This window comes from Lolium rigidum, chromosome 6 (genome assembly GCF_022539505.1).
Source record: "Lolium rigidum isolate FL_2022 chromosome 6, APGP_CSIRO_Lrig_0.1, whole genome shotgun sequence".
Classification (NCBI taxonomy): Eukaryota; Viridiplantae; Streptophyta; class Magnoliopsida; order Poales; family Poaceae; genus Lolium; species Lolium rigidum.
The window spans coordinates 207,265,094-207,285,010 of record NC_061513.1 but is presented as its reverse complement, the minus strand read 5'-3'; positions in this window follow the sequence as shown (position 1 = coordinate 207,285,010).

Below are 19,917 nucleotides of genomic sequence, written 5' to 3'. Positions count from 1 at the left end.
ATTCGGCACGCCCGGTGGGACATTCTACAGGCCACTACGTCGACATCTGCGGCAACCATGTCAAAAGGCTGCGGATGAGGTGGTGGGCGAACCGATCACGTACGCGAGATCTGCCGGAGGAACACAAGAAGAAGTACGATGAGATGAAAGCCATCTTGGAAGCCGATCTCATCGGCTCTTTCATGAAGACCCGTTCACATGGCATCGGATGGAAAGGGTTCTCCCCGAAGGTGCTCTCGATGAAGTAGACCTCTCTACATCTTCGGAGGAGCGCACCGAGCTCTACGCCGGGAGATTAATTACATGGTGGCTCATTCTGCACCGCCATTCTGAGAGCTTGGTGAACGCTTTCGAGCGCGTTGCGGTCCGAGTGGTGCAGGAGATCATGAAGCATCAGTACTCTCCGTCAGGACCTACCCTGGGGACTCACCAGGGAGAAATACTGCTCCAGACTAGACCGCCGCTGCCATTCGCTCTTGCGGCGTCAGAGCCGCCGGGTTCACCGGCGTACGTCGTCTACAAGGTTGGAGGCGATCCTAGCGATTGCCAATTCCTATATGAGCCGCCTAAGGAGATCCCACATGGATACGTGTGCACATACGTGCCGGTACGCAATGCCTTGGCGCGCGCAAGCCGGATCGCACCAACATGGATTTACGGAGCGAATGCTGACAAACAAGCATGGCTAGCTAAATATGCTACCGGAACGAGTCATGAGAACTCGGTCCCTACAGCTAATACCATGGAACAGATCAGCACCATCTTGAGAGACCAGTTCGGCATCTTGCCGAAGAGGAAAACGATCGGCTATTCCAAGTCGTACCCGACGAGTACGATCCGATCCCGTCGCCACCCAAATATCGGCTCCCCGAATTCTCAAAATTCAATGGAGCGGAAGGGTCTAGCTCAATAGAGCACGTAAGCCGATATTTGGCACAGCTGGGCATGATTTCGGCGTCGGACCCGTTACGTGTGAGGTTTTCGCACAATCTCTTACGGGATCGGCCTTTGGATGGTACACGTCGTTGCCACCAAACTCGGTCCGGACGTGGAAGCAAATGGAGGAGCAGTTTCACGTGCAATATCACTCGAAGCTACCGAGGCCGGCATTGCCGATCTAACACGAGTGCGGCGAAGCGGGGAGAAACGATGTCCGAATACATCCAACGTTTCGGGATCGTCGAGAACCGATGTTATTCGGTTCGTTTATCTGAGAAAGAAGCAATCGAGCTGGCAGCATTGGGCCTCGCAACGCCGATCAAGGATCTGGCTTCCCAAGCAGAGTACAGTTCATTGTCACACATGGTGCAGAAACTCACATCGTATGAGCAGCGGCACCCTGAATTGTACCAAGACAAGTTCAAGCGTCCGGTAGGCCTGGTCGAGATGGAAGAAGCTGAAGATCCTGCACCGGACACTGGAGGTGGCTGTAGCTGAATGGGCTCGGGGGGCAAATCCCGTGTCCTGCAAATGGGTAAAACCACAACGGCCTGCAAGAGGGTTTGACTTCGATTTGAGCAAAGCTGAGCATATTTTCGATCTTTTGCTTAAGGAAAAACAGCTGAAGTTACCCGAAGGCCATAAAATCCCTACAGCACAAGAAATGAATGGGAGGCCGTACTGCAAATGGCATCACTCGTTCACCCATACCACCAATGACTGCAAGGGGTTTCGCCAGCAGATCCAAACGGCGATAGAACAAGGCAGACTGATCTTTAGCCAGTTTGCCATGAAAGTGGACACACATCCGTTTCCTGGCGTCAACATGGTGGAACCCGATCACTCCGTGAGGCGTCGACTATATTTCTCGTTCGATGTTAACATGGCAGGGCCTGTACGCCACCATGGCAAGGATAAAGAAGAAAGCAGTCACTCCCGCGGCAAGGAAAAGGAGGAGGCCGATCCACGCGACCGGCCCCGACGTGATGACAGACGGTACCTCACCGAGGAACAAGTGAGAAGCGTGCGATATAAAAAACCACTCTCCACGCATCTCCTTAACAAATATGAGTATCAGTATGACCGACGTCGGCAGTACGACAGAGATGACGAAAGAGATCATCGGTCTGATGTAGACAATAGACGGTACCGTCGGCATGACAGGGACGACGAAGGACGTGAGCACCGCGCTAAGGAGAGGTCAAGGGAGCAGGAAGACATGGATAGACACCGGGACTGTCCCTTCTTTAAACACTGCTGGGATTCAGGGATGAGCCGATTGCCCACAATCGACAACTGCCCGGAGTGTAGACGCCGGAAGAAGGGTGCAGGGGAAGTTTCAGTTTTCAAGCGTCTAGGGCCTCTCCCGCCACAGAACAAACGAGCTGAGTCATCTCAGGATGAAGACTTTGAGGAATCAGAAGATGAAGAAGAAGATAGGTACCACCGGCCAGGATGGTGCCCTGATGGACTCAGCCACTCCCAAAAGCGTAGGGTTCAGCGGCTACGTAGCTTGGAGCAAGCCGAAGCGCGATACTTGCACACGTTGAGGAAAGCGCGGCCCGATCCGGCCGTGAAAATTCGGCGGACTTTGGACGAAGAGAGTCGTCCACCAAAGAAAGTTTGGCGTCCCAAGCAAGAAAAAGCCGATGTGGGTACATCAGCTGGCACAAACATGGTGTTCATCCTTCCATCGAGTTTCGTGCCCCGGGAGCTGAAGAAGTGCCGATAGCACGGCTTGATCATGCGGTCCACAGCCCGTCATCTTTGAAAAGCCACGGGAGAAGGGCTACGGACACATGAAGGCCCCGTACCTAAAAGGTTATATCAATGGGCAGCCCGTCGGCGGGATGTTGGTTGACACGGGAGCGGCGGTCAATATAATGCCATATTCCATGCTACGGCGTTTGGGACGCTCCAGTGCCGATCTGATCAAGACCAACGTCACACTAAACGACTTCAACGGCCAAGCATCAGGGACGCAAGGTGTCCTGAACGTGGATCTAACCGTAGGCCAAAAAACGATCCCAACAACATTTTTCATCGTCGACAGCAAGAGCACGTACGCTGTTCTGCTAGGAAGGGATTGGATTCACGCCAACTGCTGCATTCCATCTACAATGCACCAATGCCTGATACAATGGGATGGAGATGACGTGGAAGTCGTACATGCAGATGACTCGATCGAGGTCTCAATAGCCGGCATGAACATTTGGGACTCGGAAGACCAAGAGCCGCTCTCTGGAATCAGTTTGGACGGCTGTGATCGCATCGAGGTGACAAAAAACGGGGTGAGGTTGGTCTTATCCACCGGCCTGATAGAGTAGCAAAAGCAACATCCATCGACATACGTGGCAAGGCCGATCCCTGCGATCGGCCCCAAAAAATAAAAAGCAAGGATCTCACTTCAAACATGTCACGTAGTCATGGTAGGGAGACTCCCTCCTGTAAGGGAGCACATACAAGTTGTAAACTTTCATTGAGCAATTCAATCGACATGGAGGCCGATTCCAGCAATCGGCCAAAATTATCCTCGCCATACGTTCTGCCTGTGTTCAACGTCGATCTAACGAGGCGACGGAAAGCTAGGATATGGGTTTACGTCGATCGATGAGCTAGAAGAGATCGACATTGGTCCTGGGGATAAGCCACGACCAACATTTATCAGCAAAAAGTTAGGTCCGCATCCGAGGGGCCTGATGATAGCTTTGTTGAAAGAATACCCGGATTGTTTTGCTCGGGATTATACGAAGATGCCCGGGCTAGACGGGAGCATCATTGAGCATCGGCTACCTCTTAAGAAAGGATTTCGGCCGTTCCGAGCAACGAGCACGGCAGATGAAGGCCGAAATTCTAGAAGAAGTCAAGAAGGAGATTGAGAAGATGTTGAGCGCCGGGTTCATCGGGCCATGCAGGTATGCTGAGTGGATATCTAGTATCGTACATGTAGAGAAGAAGGACGGACGATGGCGCGTCGCCATAGATTTTCGCGATCTCAACAGAGCCACTCCGAAGGATGAGTACCCTATGCCGGTAGCCGAGACGTTGATCAATGCATCGGCTGGTCATAAGGTTTTAAGCTTCATGGACGGCAATGCCGGTTACAACCAGATTTTCATGGCTCCAGAAGATATGCACAAGACTGCCTTCAGAGTACCGGGTTCGGTGGGCTTGTTCGAGTATGTGGTCATGACATTTGGGCTGAAGAATGCCGGTGCAACGTACCAACGAGCCATGAATTACATCTTTCATGATCCGATCGGCAAGCCGGTAGAGATCTACATTGATGACGTGGTGGTCAAGTCCGTCTCGGTGGAAGGACACCTGGAGGATTTGCGACGCATCCTGGACCGAACTAGAAAGTTCGGACTTAGAATGAATCCAAAGAAGTGTGCTTTTGGTGTGACGGCCGGTCAATTCTCGGGTTTCCTAGTTCATGAACGTGGAATTGAGATCGGCCTGAAAAGTCAAGAGGCAGTACGAACAATGAAACCACCTACCACCAAGAAGGAACTCCAAAGTCTCATCGGCAAAATCAATTTCGTCAGAAGATTCATCTCTAATCTGTCACGATGAATTGAGCCGTTCATGGGATTGGTAAAAATCAAACCTGATGAGGAGTTTCACTGGGGGGCAGAGCAACAGCGAGCGTTTGATGAGATCAAGGCATATCTAACGAAGCCGCCCGTATTGGTTCCGCCCCGAGCAAGATAGGCCATTCTACATCTACCTGTCGATAGCCGATACTTCCATCGCCTCGAGTGGTAGTGCAAATCTATGATGGTATGGAAAGAGTCGCTTTCTACCTCGGCGGAAGGATGTTGGATGCGAGAGACGAGGTACCCGGAGATCGAGAAGTTGTGCCTCTGCCTATTTTTTACCTGCACCAAGCTTCGTCACATCTTTCTGACGGCAGAAATCGTCATCATTTGCAAATCAGACGTCATCAAGCACATGCTGTCGGCTCCTGTTTTGAAAGGCCGACTCGGTAAATGGATGTTTGCATTATCGGAATTGGATCTCCGGTATCAACCTGCGAAAGCGATCAAAGGACAGTGCCCCGGCCGATCTGATCGCCTGAGCGAATCAACACCGATATAGCAGACACCGTCTATACGTGCATGGGCCATGTTTTTCGATGGATCGGTTTGCGATGATGGTTGCGGCATCGGCATCCTACTCGTGTCGCCTCGGGGGCAACCTATTCTTTCTCCATCGAGTTATCTACTCCTTGCACCAATAATGCTGCCGAGTATGAAGCAATACGCGAGGGGATGGAGTTGCTTATTGAAGCCGGGGCGAAGCAGTGGAGCTCTTTGGAGACTCAAAGTTGGTGATCTCCCGGCTCACGGAAGAATACAAGTGTGAGAGCGAGTCGCTCTTCCCGTTATGGATGCATTGCCGCGAGCCGATGACACGGTTTAGGTACATAAACTTCAACCGGGTCCCGAGGTCGCAGAATACCGAGGCGAACGATCTCGCACGAATGGCGTCGAGCTATAAGGATACGATGGAAGGAGCCGATGTCCAGATACATTTCATGGAGCCGGATGATTGGAGAGCCGATATCTTCAATTACTTGAAAGATCCGGCTCGGGGGGCACCTAAACGGATAAGGTACAAGGCCATGAAGTATGTCCTTATTGGAGATGACATGTTCTACAGGACCTTGGAAGGGTTACTTCTCAAATCTTTGGGAACAGCCGAGGCAAATCGGCTCTTACACGAGGTACATGAAGGCGCCTGTGGAACTCATCAATCGGCTCATAAGATGAAGTGGTTGATCAGGCGATCAGGGTTTTATTGGCCCACCATGCTTGAGGACCGTTTTAATTACTATAAAGGGTGTCAGGCATGTCAGAGGTTTGGGAGCATTCAGATGGTGCCCGCATCAGCAATGAACCCCATCATCAAGCCTTGGCCATTTCGAGGATGGGGCATGGACATGATTGGCAAAATCCATCCTCGCATCGAGCAAAGGCCACGAGTGGATCTTGGCCATTACGGATTATTTCACTAAATGGGTGGAGGCCGTCCCTATGAAGTCCGTGGCATCGAAGGATGTTATCGGCTTCGTGAAAGAGCATGTCATTCACGCATTTGGGATTCCCAGCACCATCACGACCGATGGAGGTTTGGTTTTCGTTTCTCGCGAGTTCAGAGATTTCTGCGAGGGCATGGGAATTAAGTTGATCCGATCATCCCCATACTATGCTCAAGCAAATGGGCAGGCTGAAGCGTCCAACAAAAGCCTTATCAAGCTGATTAAGAGAAAAATCGACGAGTACCCTAGGCGTTGGCACGAGGTTTTGTCGGAGGCTTTATGGGCTTATCGCATGTCATGTCATGGGGCGGTAAAAACCTCGCCGTACCATCTGGTCTATGGACAAGAAGCCGTGTTACCCTGGGAGATCACGGCTGGGTCAAGACGTGTCACGTTTCAGAATGACTTAACAACTGAAGAGTATGCAGCCTTGATGAGTGATAGCGTTGAGGATCTGACGGAACTTAGACTTTGGTCACTTGAGAAAATTAAGGAGAACAAGGCCAAAGTGGCTCATGCATATAATAAGAAGGTGAAGCCAAAGGAGTTCCATGTTGGTGATCTGGTATGGGAAGCTGTATTGCCGTTGGGGACTAAGGACAAGGCGTATGGTAAATGGTCTCCAAATTGGCACGGGCCGTACAGGGTTGACCAAGTCCTAAAGGGCAATGCATACATGCTCGAGCAGTTGGATGGTGTGAATTTCCCGAGTGGCCGTCAATGGCCAGCATCTCAAGAAGTATTTCCCAAGTATGTGGGATGATGGGCGATGAAATACGGGGGCCGATTTTAAATCGGCCAGTAAAAAAAATCTAAACGAAAGCATAGCCGATGCACTGACATCGACTTTAGAGCTGAAAAGCCGATGCGGAGCCATCGACTATAGAGGAACAACTGTCATAAGCAAGTATCAGGTCACCATTCAATTTTACATTCGATTTTGGGACTGACCTTGTTGGCGTTTTGGGTAAAGACCGATGTATTGTCATCGGCTTTTGAGCAATGATTTATTTTGATAATTGGAAGAATTAAGCATGGAATCCTTCTTCATTGATTTAAAAAGGGGATTTCTTACAAGGAGGAGCCGATTGCTCAGGAACAAAAGGAGAACAGATTGCTACTACTAGTCCTATGCTAGTAGTCCCTACTCTAAGGACCGTCGCTGTCCTCGTCGTCGCCGTTGTAGCCGCCACCGGTGCTGCTGCTGGCGAGCTCCTCGTCGCTACTGCCGTAGCCCTCAATAGGGGCTTCTTCCTCCTCATCATCGTCGTCTTCGTCGTCATCTGACCAGGCCCAGCCGCGGAAGCGCTTCGCCGGCGGCTCGTCGGAGGAGGTGTCGTCTTCCTCTTCCTCCTCTTCGTTGGAGGAGGCGTCGTCCTCCTCGTCCTCCTCTTCTTCCTCTTCATCGGAGGGGGTGAGGTTACCCCAGGAGAGGAGGTCATCCTCACTCTCCGCCTCCAGGTCCCCGTCGATGAGGAACCGGAGGTCGTCCTCCCCATCGGTCAGGGGCAAATCACCATCTGACCCGACGAGGGCCTCGGGTGGGCCATCTGGGACGAAGTCGAAGTCCCACTCCTGTTCATCCCATTGGTTGTGCTCTGGCATCGGCTCACTCGAGGAAGAAGATTGGAAGGAGAGAGCCGATGAAGCAAAGGAGGAGGATGAGTCCATGGTAGAGGAGGGCTTTTCGGTGGCTAGTACTGAGCAAGGGGATGAAGAAGCGAGTTGCTCGACGCGGTTAAATAAAAGGGGATATAGTGGAGATTTAATGCTGTGGCAGTTTCCGAGGACATGGTGCCGAATCTGTCAAATCGTGCAGAGAAGTTGAGAAGGCAAGGCATCATGATGAAGGATACTGTGACGGTTCTGCTCTACCACGACGTGACCCTACGAAGCAGAAAAAACAGAGTGGTTTTGAAATTATCATTGCCAAAACCAGGGGGGCATGTGTTATCACCAGAATTTAACCAAGTCCGGAGATGGGCCGTGATTAAATGGGCTTAGAGGATATGCACGGAGAATATTCCTGAACCGGCCTTGTATAAGAAGTTTGGGCTCGATCGCCCGTGTATCCGTAAATTATAGTAGGTTACGTGTCGGTTAGAATTAAGAGATAGAGTTTAGCTCGTACACGGTTGGGTTTATTCCCAAGTTAGAAAGTCTACGGACTATAAATATGTATCTAGGGTTATTGAGAAAGGAGGACGATCACGTTCACAACAAATCAATCTAGGCGCATCGCCACCCCTTGTTTCGAGGGTTTCTCCTGGTAAGCAACATGCTGCCTAGATCGCATCTTGCGATCTAGGCGATATCGCTTATTCGTTGTTGGTGTTGCTCGTGCTCGAAGCCTTTTTGATGGCGAGCAACACCCTTATCTTAGGTGTTTTGGGGTTGACGTCGATGCTTTCACGATGTACTTGTTTAGCTACGCTGCCCCTCGATATCTAGCCGCCCTTACACCTATTTTAGGTGTAAGGGCAGCATCTTGCTTGTTCTTTATTTAGTAGATCTAATCCGTTATAGTTGCTCCTTGTTCTTCAAGGATTGGTTTGATATCCGTATGGTTAGGCCTTATAAACGGGTTGAACGATCCGGTAGTGCGTAAGGCGTGGTTTATTAAGCTCTAGAGGGATTGTTCCGGGATCAACTTCACGTTGGTTTTTAGGCCTCTTTAGGGCTGGTTTTCCATCATCTTACGTATTTGCTAGGCTCAACTACGCATAGGATGTTCCGATTATACGGTGAAAACCCTAGACTATCGTATATTAGTTTAGCTTGATATTGATAAAGCATGATCCCCATGTCATTATAAATCTAACGTGAACCATGGGGCAATCGGCTCTTTGAGCCGATCCACAGAACAACTTAAGAGCCGATCGGGGCTCGTATTTAATGTTTACGTGTTTGCCATGCGAGAAGCTAGTCGAAGCAATCCATCACCTTCCCGACCAGGTATAGGTCGGGTGGCACGCCCTCGCAAACACCAGGACGTGTGCCAGAAGGCATTGCGGGCCGTCGCCCGAGGGACCAGGGTCCACCGCAGTCCTGGGAGCCTCCCGGCTCTACGGTGTTGCCCGTCGCTACTCGCCGATGGGTTTTTGACAGCAACAGGGTACTGTTCCACCAGGCTCTGGCAGGTCCTGACATGTAGTGGGTGGAAAACAACACCTTCTCAGTGATACGTCCAAAACGTATCTACTTGGGGATGCCGCCTCGGCCAGCCCCTGGCGCTCCCCTCTGGACTACTTAAAGCCCTTGACCTAAAAACGCAAGGGGGTTCGACCAATTTGCCAGAAGACATCCAGAACTCCGCCGCCATCGAAAACTCTACTTTCGGGATCAGAAACTCCGTTCTGGCACCCTGCCGGGACGGGGAATTGGAGGAGATCATCGCCATCATCGCCACCGACGCCACTCCATCAACCATCCATGCTTCCCCCATCCATGTGTGAGTAAATCCCCGCTGTAGGCTGAAGGGGATGGTAGGGATTGGATGAGATTGTTCATGTAATAGCCATAAGATTGTTAGGGCATGGTGCCTAGTATCCGTTGTTGGTACTTTTATGATATTGTTGCAACTTGTTATGCTTAATGCTTGTCACTAGGGCCCGAGTGCCATGATTTCAGATCTGAACATGTTATTGATTCATGATGATATTCATTGTTTTATGATCTTACCCGCAAGTTGTATACACATATTGCTCGTCCGGAACCCGAGGCCCCAAAGTGACAGAAATTGGGACAACCGGAGGGGAAGGCTGTGATATGAGGATCACATGTGTTCACGGAGTGTTAATGCTTTGCTCCGTACTCTATTAAAAGGAGTACCTTAATTACCGATAGTTTCCCTAGAGGCCCGTGCTGCCACCGGTACGGTAGGACAAAAGATGTTGTGCAAGTTTCTCATTGCGAGCACGTACGACTATATACGGAACACATGCCTATGGTTATTTAGTACTTGGAACTGTTTTATTATTATCTGCAAATGCCTTGTCATGATTATTACATGAGTTCTCTTATCCATGCAGCGCCCGTTCATCCATCCCTATGCCTACAGTATTTTAATCCTGCTGTTTACTATAATCACTAATGTTGTCTTTGTTACACTCGCTCGCTTATATTTCACTACCGCTATCGCTATAAAACCGTTGCTACCGATAAACTATTGCGAGCAAGTCTCGTTTGCAGGTGCAGCTGAATTGACAACTCCGCTGTTAAGGCTTACAAATATTCTTTGGCTCCCCTTGTGTCGAATCAATAAATTGGGTTTTACTTCCCTCGAAGACTGTTGCGATCCCCTATACTTGTGGGTCATCACTCAGCAGCTTCAACTCCTGCAACTTCCAGGTTTTTCTCCATTGATTGGAGCCAGTCATCTGCATCTAAGGGCTCCTCCGTCTTGCTAAACATTGGGGGATTAGTATTCTGGAAATTCTTCAACTTAGATCCAGGATGATCATTATGTCCATGTCCTTGGTTGTTCTGGGCTAGCTGTTGCAGTACGACAAGGTTGGCTTGCCGCTCAGCTCTTTTGACTTCTCTATCTACCATCATCATTTGTAACATCTGCAGCATTGCATCTTGGTTGGTGTTGCGGGTTGGAGGGGCCATCTGAACATTGAGGTAGATCATAAGATAAGAGGGAATTTTCTATGGTTTGTTTTGGATAGGAATTTGAAAAGTTCAAAACTTGAGTAGTGTTGAGGGGGGGGGGGGTAAAAACCAACAACACTTTTTCATTCATATCACATATTACAAACTACTCAAATAGATGGTTTTAAGAACCATTTCCTCGTTCTACGATACATAGGGGACTGATACAAACTCACACCTACGCCAGTGCTCTAGTGATACTACTCTTCCTCCGGAATGGTGGGTTCGTCATCTTCATGGGTAATGTGCTTGGCGAAAGGCGCGAGCGTTGTCCAACTCCTTGCGGGTCTTGTACAACATGAAGTCCAGGTATGCAACATAGTGGTTCATCTCCGGGTGCGGTGGCATGGTTATTGGCCTTCCCATGGGGTCATGTCTTGGGTAGTAAAAGAAGCGAGTGTTCTTGATCTTGTTCACATTCTATCCACACAGACGGGCAAGTGCTTCTTGCATGTCTTTGGCTATCCCTTCCTTCCAAGTGTTTCCCCTTACATAAAACCATATGGTTTCCCCAAATTGGGGCTCCCAGCTTTCCTCTCAGATCTGCAGTAACTTCCCATTGAGGTTGTCTTCCCGACTGATTATTGAGTGGTACTCCAATGAACTCGGGATACGGGCGTCCTAGATATTCAACTAGCTTCTCCAAATCCTTCTCGAACATTAGGTCTCCTCCGTGGCCAAGCTGATGGAACTCATAGTGGTACTCCATTTGTGAGCAATTAGGATGAGTAAGTTAGAGAAGTGAGCAAGTGTGCAAAATTTTATGTAGAATCACCAGGAAAAGTAGAGCATGGATTTGTCATTTTGAAAAGATCTCAAGGGTAAGAGTGAGAATATGTTTTCATAAATATTCACTTCCTTTGTTTTGAAACTAAGTTTTTCAGACATCCATTCTAACTAGGGTCTCCTAAGGTCAAACAATGGCTCTGATACCAACTTTTCAACACCCGGATTTTTAAGTCCAGATGCCTATTATGCCATACATCGCAATCCCAGGAAGATTGTTTTTGCGAGACATAACAGTCGATATAACAGAACATCATTCATTACAAACCATAATAGTCTTACAACAAAGGATCTCATGATCCAAGTCTTACAACAACAGTTGATCTAAGGATCAATTACAAAACACATAGCGGAAGAAACGTAGTAGCGGTCCATTTGTTCCACAGGCAACGCTTGACGTCAGGAGGTAGTCCTAGTTATCGTAGACATCCTGCTGTCCATCTTCATGGTACCGGTTCTCCTCTTCGTAGTCTGGCCATTTGAATAGCCAGGGACAAAGCCATGAGTACTTTTAAAGTACTCGCAAACTATACTAATAGAAGTACTAAAATCTCTAATGGATTCTAAGCTCTAGGTTCATTTGCTCAAAGGCAGTTTTATTTCATAAGCACTTACTAGTCAAGACTCTTTATTTACCTAGACTTACTCAAGTGGGAACATTAGTGTCATTCCCACAACTCTGTTGTAAATAACTCAACTTCACCTGTCAAGTCATCCGTCACTTTTAGAAAACATCTGACAACGGAACAGTATGGCCATCCAACTGTCCATGACCGCGGACGCGGCTATTCGAATAGTTTAACACTCTGCAGAGGTCGTACTCTTGTGCCACAACTTTTGATTACATCCGTCAGGAATAGCCCTGAATCATCATAACTCAGTATGCGGATCATCAACCATTAACCTTTCACTTACATACCCTAGTATAGGCACCTCCCCTATGAGCTTGGCCTCCTAGTGATAGCAAACTGCCATCCTAGGAACTTCACAGGGCTTGGGTAGGACTTTCAACTCTTTTTCACGTCATTTCACTTTCAACGGAGGCAGCCTCAGCATAACCTCTATGACGCTTGTTCAGAGGGAACCCATACTAAGATACATAAATTTCCAGTTAAAGCCTTACCCATTATCAGGTATTGTGGGGGTACTCTAAAATTGGAATGGTATCGCATCCGAACCCAACCATCAGTTTTTGTCAAATTCACCATGTCATTCAAAAGTCATATTCACCTTCAAAACTTTCAATAGAATGACTCATCATCCTAAGGTTTTCAAAGTCATTTGTTTCACAAGTTCCCATCTAGATTATTATTCAATTTTAGATTTAGCACTAGCAACTAATCATGAGGGGTGCTATCTACATTTTAGCTCTTCTAGGCTAAGTTTGACTCTCTTGTGGTACTCTATACTTAGACAAGAATTAACTTCAACAAGTAAGACTTAGTAAACAAAGTAAAAGCTTGTAAGATAAAAACTTGGACTTGGAAAGGTAAAACTTTAAACAACAATACTAGTGCCATGGTATCTTGCACTAGTAGCTTGGCATTAGTAGAGCTTGCCTTAGTTGGTGTATTGATCAAAGTGTTCTTCTTCTTCGTAGAACACCTCCTCCTCCTCGTAGCCTTCGGTACTAGCGTCTATAAACGGATACGAGGTAACAATCACCAAACAGTACTTAAGGAGACTACTTAGCCTTAATGGCTCACTCAAGATGATCTATCATCATCACAATCATCACTTAACAGCATACTAGGGTTTCCTTATTTAGTGTTAGGAAAATAATTTCCTCTCATTGAAATATACTAAGATTTAATATCCTCAAATAAGAGAATACGAGGCCATGAAACTAAAGTCATCACCTCACATCACATTACTTGGGAAAGTGATTTAAATGAGGTGCTACACCTCATAGATTTGAAATACTAAATTTGAAAATTTTAAATGGGCTAGAAATGACTACATAGACATTATTTGAATCTAGCCCATGATCATATGAAACAACTATGTCATATTTGTGCATAATCAATTAGAGTTTTTGAAATGTGAATTATGAGAATTGGAATCACCTCAAAATTCATTATGGTTGATTTTTAATAAATGTTTGAATTTTGAAAAGGCATTGCCTTGTTATTTTTATTGCAAGTGATCTATAATGAACTAGGGTTTGAGACCAGTGGGGTTTGCTAGATAATTTCATAAGCTTTCACACAAATTGGAATCACTCAATTTGGATTTGTAGATTTGAAGTTATTCAATTTTGAACACAACACCTGTATTGAATTTCAGCTAAAAAGGATAATTCGAATTTGAATTTGGTGGGCTAGGCGGGAAACGAAAACGGGCCAGAGATAGAAAAAGAAATGGGCCAGCCCAGCTGCGCGTCTCGCACGCGTGGGCTGCCTGACAGTGGGCTCCACATGTCAGCGTCACTTAAACACCGAAACGGTATGATCTAAAGGGAACCGCAGGATTAGAACATGATCCAACGGCCGATGATCATCGTCGTCTCCGACGAGATCGAACCCTACTGGCGGCGAACCTAGGGGGTTGGCGACTCACCGGCGGTCCGGCGATCGTCGGCGATGAAGCAGAGCGACGTTGTCGACGACGGCGAAGCTCCTGGTACCGGCGGCGTCTCCTAGGATGGCTCCAATCGACGGCGAGCTTGCAGGGGTGCTGGCGGAGCTCCGACAAGAAATTGGGTGGCTACAGGCTGAATTGAGACGGTGCAATGCTTAAGGTGGCTTAGTGAGAAGAGAGGAGATTGGTGTGAAGAATTCGTGTTGGGGATGCCTCTATTTATAGCAGGCGAGGCATGTTGCGGCGGTTCACGATGGCGGACGGTGAGGTGACGCTACGGTCGACTAAGGGCGTGGGCGAGGACGCGGAGCTGTTCACGGTGTCATGGCGAGCAGGACAAGCGTCATGGCACAGAAAATGGTGGACGGTGGCGTCTGCGTCATGCTCGTGTACTGTGGTACCGTGGCGGAAGTCCTTGACATTGGCGACAGCGATAGGGCAGGGGAGCGAGAGAGGAGGTGTCTGGCGGCTAGCTGGTGTCGTGGCGATGCTACTGGCGAGCGCTGAAGGCGAGGTGAGCGCGGAGTCAACGGGGCGTCGACGTGCTCTGGCGTGCACACGTCGGCGTCCTGGCACGCTCTGTCCGTTACGGGCATGTCCTGTCCTGGCCAATGCACGCTTCTCCTCGGCCAAGGGCTTGCAACAGCAGGTTCAGAAGAGAGAGGGGAGGCTCAAGGACAAGGTGAGGTAGGATAGATGGGAGAGGAGAGGATGATGGCATGGTGGGTGGCATGATCACCTCGGCATGGCCATGTCTTGGTCAAAATCATCAAGGTACAGTGGTACAAGTGCTTGTCATTGTTCAAGGGGTTCAAGAGGGTGCTGAGGAAGGTCAATGAGGCTAGATTTTAGGTTAAAAACCACTGGATATTAGAGTGGATGTAGTTGGCAGATTGGTGCACACAAGGTCCTCGACACAATGGCCGCATGAAGTTTAAATTTGAATTTTGACAAACTTTTTCATGGATGTGATTAAAATAATGTTTGGCATCTATTGGTGGTATTGGTTTGCAAAATGGAGTTGGTTTTGTAAAAATCAAATATGAGGTGATCTTGAATCTGATTCAAAGTTGCAACTTTGAATGTCATTTATACGAATTTGAAAATGAACCAGCAAGGTTGGTAAACACCAATGTGATCACCTTGTTGTGTTCTTGGATGAGGAGCAAAGAGATGAGAAAGTTTAGTTTAGAAAATAATAACCACAGGGGTTCAAAGTGGGCATCATGTTAAAAATGCCACATATGACCATTATCATATGTGACTAGGTTTTTCATTTTATTTTGTTTTGTTTTGAGTTTCTTTGACCAAAAGGCATTGTTTTGGGTTCATTGAGTGTTTAGTTGAGTTTAGTAATGGTTTCAACCATTTAGGTCAAGTAAATATGGCACAGGCCACTATTTGCAAAAATGGCCATTTGCTCACACATGACTTTTCTTTTATTTTTATTTTTCTTTGCTTCTCCTTGATTTTTGAAATGGGGTAGGGTTTAGGGTTTAGAAAACATGCTCAACACTTCAAACAAACCATCATGTCAAGAATCACAATATAGATGCAAGATCACTATGCACACTATGCAACTCAATTTAAGTTTTTGTTGGCTCCAAAATTTGGAGAAAAGGGAATTGGTCTTCTTCATTGTTTTGAAATTTTGGGGTGTTACAGATTGGGAATCTCAATATCACGCCATCCTCGGCAGACCAGCGTTTGCCAAATTCATGGCGGTACCTCATTACGCGTACCTGAAGTTGAAGATGCCAGGCAATAATGGGACAGCAATAACCATCCACGGATGTTTTTCTCGTTCAGACAGCTGTGACAGGGATTTCCAGAAGATCGCCTCGAAGTTTGGAGTTAAGGAAGAGCTCAACGCAGTCGACGCTATTATAGATCACACAAAGCCACCAGCCGATAATCGGAACGTAAGATCCGATGAATTTGACGTCGCAAAGGAAGCAAAGAAACAACAAGTGCATCCCTCTGACCCGAAGAAGACAGTCAATACTTCGGCAGATCTTGCTGTCGCATAGGAAAGCGCGCTCATCGAGTTCCTCCGTGAGCGTTGGGAAATATTTGCATGGGAACCATCCGACATGTCAGGTATTCCCAGGGAACTCGCTGAGCACGCCCTTAATGTTGACCCAAAAGCCAAACCTGTACATCAGACGATGCGTCGGTTTTCAGAGCCGAAGATAAAAGCAATCGGCGAAGAAGTTAGTCGGCTCGGTAAAGCTGGATTCATTCGAGAGCTCAAAGAAGCTGAGTGGATAGCCAACCCAGTCATGGTGCCAAAGAAAGATACAACAGCTCTTCGCATGTGTATCGATTATACAAGTCTCAATAAGCATTGCCCTAAGGACCACTTCCCGTTGCCCCGTATTGACCAGATAGTCGACTATACAATGGGATGTGATCGTCTCTCTTTTCTCGATGCGTACTCCGGGTATAATCAGATCAAGCTCAAGAAAGAAGACCAAGAGTTAACTGCGTTCATCACCCCGCACGGCGTTTTCTGTTACAACGTTATGACTTTCGGGTTGAAAAACGCAGGCGCAACTTACCAGCGGTGTATGCAAGCCTGTCTTTGAGAGAAGATCGGAAGGAATATCGAAGTCTACATCGATGATATCATGGTTAAGACCAAGCATGCCGCTACCCTTATCGATGATTTGCGAGAAACCTTCGACAATCTTGACATGTACAAAATCAAGCTGAACCCGAAGAAATGTTTCTTCGGGGTGCCAGGAGGACAAGTACTCGGGTACTTCATCTCAGCCAGAGGGATAGAGGCCAATCCTTTGAAGATCAAAGCTATTCTCGACATGGAGCCGCCAAAGAATTTGCACCAAGTGTAGCAGTTGGCAGGACGGCTGGCAGCGCTCAGTAGATTCATCGCCAAGTTGGGAGAAAAAGCTTTGCCCTTCTATCAAATGATGAAGAAGTCAGAAAAGTTCGAGTGAACAAACGAGGCGCAGGAATCCTTTGATAATTTGAAGAAGATCTTATCTACATCCCCAGTACTTGTAACTCCACATGAAAAAGAAACAATGCTCATGTACATAGCAGCAACGGTGCAGGTCTTCAGCACCGTCCTAGTTGTTGAACGAGAGGAGGCAGGAAGAGTTCATGGCGTGCAACGACCCGTTTACTACCTCAGCGAGGTACTAATGCCAGCAAAACAGAGATATCCTCATCACCAGAAGTTAGCATATGCGGTATGGAGAACAACTCGTAAGCTGCGCCATTATTTTACGGAGCACCCGATTATTGTGGTAAGCGAAGCACCATTGAAGAATATACTTACCAACCCAGAAGCTACGGGTCGAGTATCTCAATGGGCTATCGAGATAGCACCACACGATATAACTTATGTCAATCGGACGGCAATCAGGTCTCAAGTTCTCCTAGATTTCTTGGCAGACTGGATTTAGTCGAAAACTTCGGCAGCACCCGACATGTCTGGCTCATGGACAATGTACTTTGATGGGTCGAAGCGGAGTACAGGTGCAGGCGCTGGAGTAATACTGATATCACCACAGGGAGACAAGATGAAGTATATTCTACGCATGAATTTCTCTGTGTCGACAAACAATGAAGCAGAATATGAAGCACTGTTGCACAGAATGAGGATGACCAAGGCATGTGGAGCAACCCGCCTGGAAATTTACGGAGATTCGAATATAGTGGTGCAGCAGTCGATGAATTTATGCGACGCAATCAGCGATAATATGATTGCCTACCGTCAATTATACCAGAATATGGAAGCCAAATTTGAAGGGTGCGAACTCAAACACATCGGCAGAGCCAGCAATGAAGAAGCAGATGCTCTGACAAACAATGGATCCATGTGCTCTCCCATTCCAGACGGAGTATTTTATGAAGTTATTGCTCAGCGATCAATCAAGGAGAAAGTGTCGGCACCTCCGAAATTATCGACTGATGATTCAGAAGCAAAACCACAGCAAGATGTCGAAGAATCTCCATCACAATTCACAGAGCAGGTCCTCGTCCTCGAGCCCCTTTGGACCAAGCCTTTTCTAGCATACTTAATAGAACAACGATTACCGAAGGATCCGGTGGAAGCCAGGCGTATTGTGAGACGGTCTAAAGCATTCACTGTAGTAAACGGAGAACTCTACAAGCGTAGTATCTCTGGTATCTTTCAAAGGTGCATTGCCATCGATGATGGAAAGGCTCTGCTACGCGAGATACATGAATGAACTTGTGGTCATCATGCAAGCAACAGGACCCTCGTGGCGAAAGCTTTTAGAGCAGGATTTTATTGGCCAACAGCAGCGTCGGATGCTCGAGACCTGGTACGAAAGTGCGACCCCTGTCAGCGTTTTGCACCAAAACCGCATGCTCCTGCAACAGACCTAATGACCATACCTTTGGCTTTGGCCCTTCGCGCAATGGGGACTCGACCAAGTTGGACCGCTGCCAAGATCATCGCCTGGAGGTCACACGTACCTACTGGTCGCAGTCGATAAGTTTACCAAATGGTTCGAGGTTGTACCAGAGAAAGCCGAAACTGCTGTCCAGTTTTTCAAGGGAATAACTTGTCGGTTTGGCATGCCTCACAGCATCGTTACAGACAATGGAACTAACTTCGACTCCAAAAAGTTTCGGAAATTTTGTGACGACGGTGGTATCAAACTAAAATTCGCTTCAGTTGCACATCCCCAAACCAATGGTCAAGTCGAAAGGATCAATGGTTTAATAGTAGATGGCCTTAAAAAGCGCCTTACGGGTGCAGCTGGAGCTTGGGTCGAAGAATTGCCATCTCTACTTTGGAGTTTGCGCACTACACCAGATCGACTCAGCATACTCCGTTCTTTTTGGTATATGGAGCCGAAGCAGTTTTACCAGCCGATGTTCGATTCGAAGCCCCTCGGGTGATTGCATACACGGAAGCAACTTCCAACAATGCGCTGCAAGATGCCGTGGATCTCCTTGACGAAGCTCGGGACATCGCCTTGGCAAGAACAACGGTGTATCAGCAAGCGTTAAGAAATTACCACAGTCGACGAGTACGTAATCGAAGCTTCAGTGTTGGAGATATGGTACTGCGACTAAAACAAGAAAGACCCCTGAAGCTCGAGTCTCCGTGGGAAGGGCCGTTAATCATCACTAAAGTGATACCAGGGGGAGCTTATCGTCTCAAGAACCCAGCATCGGGTGAAGACGTTGAAAATCCATGGAATGTTGCACATTTGCGATGATTCTACGCATAGGATACAGTTATCCTTTACTTGTACATGACAGCTCCTCAGCTTGTCTTATATTATGAATAAAATTTCTGATTGGGTTTCCACCCTTATTGTTCCAAGCATTATTATCCGAACAATTGTTCGGGTCCTCCGTTATTGGCTCCTACTCCCATCGGGAGCTTCGGCTAAAAATACGTCCTTACAGTATCCTTAACTAATACTCCCATCCGGAGCTGTAGTTACTGATACGCAACAACCCATCCAAGCCTCGATAAAATACGCGAGTGTTGCAGTCGATGGACATATTATTACAAACAAGGCTCAAACCGGTGCACCGTGTAACGAAGCCAAGCGCCTAAATCCCTCGTTTAATCGACGGGTGTCGCTCTTACAGACTTACACATCGACTCTGCAAAATTTGCAACTACAACGGAGTCGTCGGGTGAGCAGGCTGACTTGATCACTCAGCCGCCCTCGACAAAAAAATATTAATCGAATTAGCAAATTCACAAAAAGTACATGATGTATAAAACACACATCAAGTTACATACGGGATTACCCCTTGCAACGCAAGATCATTACATATATATGTGTACATAACTTTATGGCAGGTTTACTTGGTCTTCTCGGGCCTTCAGATCCCTCTCGATGCATGTTTCCATCCGGGAGATAATAACATATGTGGGATTTCTAGCAATATCA